Source organism: Capsicum annuum, chromosome 9 (assembly GCF_002878395.1).
Source record: "Capsicum annuum cultivar UCD-10X-F1 chromosome 9, UCD10Xv1.1, whole genome shotgun sequence".
Classification (NCBI taxonomy): domain Eukaryota; kingdom Viridiplantae; phylum Streptophyta; class Magnoliopsida; order Solanales; family Solanaceae; genus Capsicum; species Capsicum annuum.
The window spans coordinates 205,921,064-205,924,422 of NC_061119.1; positions in this window are offsets into that span (position 1 = coordinate 205,921,064).

The following is a 3,359-nucleotide window of genomic DNA, read 5'->3' on the forward strand; positions in this document are numbered from 1 at the left end:
TATAAGGGTTTAAATGAGTAGAAAAGGACCGAAAATACCCTTTTAAAAATGAGTTAAAAATTGTTGATCGGGGTCTGCGATGGTCGAAATGACAGTCCGTCGGAAGTTTGACGGTCCGCCATATCATTCATCGCTCGAGGGCCAAAAATTGAACACACCACCTTGATACGATGGTAGGAACAATGGTCTGTCGAATGTTTGACAGATCATCCGTCACACGAAGTCCAAGATGAGGCCATACTGCCTCTGCTTGATGGTCACCATGATGGTCCATCGAATTTTTGGTGGTTCACCATTTTGGCCGTCGCATGATGGATAGAAAAAGGAGTCACTCCCTTGGTTTTATGGGACGATCAACGGTCCGTCGAAGACTTGACTGTTCGTTCGATCTACCATCAAACCTGGGCACTTCTGACAACGCTTAGGAAAACGGCCATAACTTCTCACCCTGATATAGGATTTTGACGAAATTCGTATAGTTGGAAAGCTAACTCAATTTCCCACACCATAGGAAGTAATTCTTATGAAAATTCCACAATGTTTAAACACTAATCAATTAGGGAGTCCTTTCTCAATCTCTTAGGGCTGGAATTACAGTTTATTCAACATGCATCCAAGGTTCAAACTACAAGGGAACTTTGTGGGGTCATACAATATCTCCCCATTGGGAACATTCATACTCAAATATCGCTAGTTAGGCTAGGGGTATAGGAAAAATAGAGTACACATAGCTGAAACAATTACTAAATGGTTCCAGATCTTTCTAAACTCATGACCACTCCGGATATTGCAAGAACTCATACAAGGATGGATGCATAGTTAAACTTTAGATAAGAAGGTTGAATTAAGGAATAATAGTACCTTCAGATTGATCTGAACTCGTGGAAAAGAGCTGTGGGTATTTGGATTGCATGTCTTCTTCCACTTCCCAAGTAGCACCCTCAACAGATTGGTTCCACCCAAAACCTTGATGAAGGGAACTTGTTTGTTCCTGAGTCTATGGATCTGAAAATCTAGGATCTCCACGGAATCTCATCGAAGGACAGACTATCCTGAATATTGACACTCTCTAAAAGATCAACCACAATATAATCACCAATATGCCTTTTGAGCATAGAGACATGAAAGATAGGGTGAACGTCGGACAAATCCGAGGGCAACACAACCTCATATGCTACCTTGCCATCACGACTCAAGAATCTATACAGGCCAACATAACGAGGACTCAGCTTCCCCTTTTTACCAAATCTTTTCACCCTTTTCATGGGTAAAATCTTCAATGACAGCAAATCACCCACCAACATAACGAGGACTCAGCTTCCCCTTTGTACCAAATCTTTTCACCCTTTTCATGGGTAAAATCTTCAATTACAGCAAATCACCCACCTCAAACTCAAGATCTCTCCTCCTCACATCAGCATAAGTCTTTTGACGACTTTGAGCCATCTTCAACCTTTCTCTAATTAACTTAACTTTCTCCATATCTTCAAACACTGCATCGGGTCTAATCGCGGCCGCCTCACCCACTTCAAACCAACCTATTGGTGATCTACACTTCCTACCATACAAGGCCTCAAATGGTGCCATTTCAATGCTAGAATGTAAACTATTATTATAGGCAAACTCAATTAATGGCAAATGCTCATCCTAACTACCTTTGAAATCAAGAGCACATGCCCTCAACATATCTTCCAGGGTCTGAATAGTCCTCTCAGCCTAACCATCTGTCTGTGGGTGAAATACAAAACTCAAGAGAACTTAGGTACCAAGACCCTGCTAAAACGCCTTTCAAAACTAAGAAGTAAACTGAGTACCCCTATCCAAAATAATAGACAAGGGGACTCCATGCAGCCTGACCAACTCTCAGATATACAATCTAGCATAATCCTCAGCTTTATAAAAAGTATGCACGGGAAAGAAATATGCGGACTTTGTCAACCTATCCACAACAACCCAAATAAGGTCATGATGACGACGCGAAAGAGGCAATCTAGTCACGAAGTCTATATTCATCGCTTCCCAATTCCAAGTGGGTATACTAAACTCTTGCATCACGCCACCAGGTCTTTGGTGCTTTACCTTAACCTGTTGACATGTTGCACACCTCGCTACAAACTCGACTATGTTCTTCTTCATACCATTCCACCAATAAATTTCCCGCAAGTTGTGGTACATCTTGGTAGTGCCGAGATGAATGGAATAACGCGCGCCATGCGCTTCAGCTAAAACCCTCTGCCTCAAATCATCAACACACGGGACACATAACCTACCATGCAATCTCAATACACCATCTCTCCCTTGGGAGAAAACCTCGACCTTTTGGTCCTTAACTAAATCCTTCAGTCTGACCAAACTAGGATCCTATCCTGCTTCTCCTTCACTTCTAAGACTAAAAAGGAGTCAAAACTACTCTGCACCAATGTACTCCCCTTTGTATCAAGCAACCTAGCACCCAACCTGGATAAACAGTGAACATCACGAGCCAACTCTCTCTTACCTTCCCCTATATGTGCAAAACTACCCATGGACAATCTGCTAAGGGTGTCCGCCACTACATTGGCCTTGCCCAGGTGATACAACACACTCATATCTTAATCTTTCAATAACTCCAACTACCTCCTTTGCCTAAGATTCAACTCCTTCTGGGTGAACACATACTGCAGGCTCTTATGATCAGTAAACACATCCACATGGACACCATAAAGATAGTGTCTCCAAATTTTCAAAGCAAAGACCACAATAGCTAGCTCAAGGTCATGGGTCGGGTAATTCTTTTCATACAGTTTCAACTGTCAAGAGGCATAGGCTATAACCTTACCTCTCTGCATCAGTACACATCCTAAACTAACTCCAAAGGCATCATCATACACCAAAAAACCATCAGAATGATCAGGCAAAGTCAACACAAGGGCTGAAGTGAGCCGAGTCTTTAGCTCCTGAAAACTCTTCTCACAGGACTCGGACCACTAGAATATAACATTCTTTTGGGTCAATCGGGTCATAAGAGGCGCAAAGGAAGAAAAACCCTCAATAAAACGATGGTAATAGCCAGCTAGACCCAAGAAACTCCTAATGTCGGACGGGGAGATAGGTCTAGGCCAATTTCTAATAGCTTCGGTCTTTTGGGGATCATCTCTAACAGCCTTGGCTAAAACAACATGGCCTAGAAAGGCTACAGACCTTAGCCAAAATTTACCCTTACTGAATTTGGTGAACAACTGATGGTCTCTAAGAGTTTGCAAGACAATTCTAAGGTGTTGTGCATGGTCATTATCATTCGGGGAATACACAAGGATGTCATCTATGAAGAAAATGACAAACATATTAAGATATTGCTTGAACACTCAATTCATAAGGTC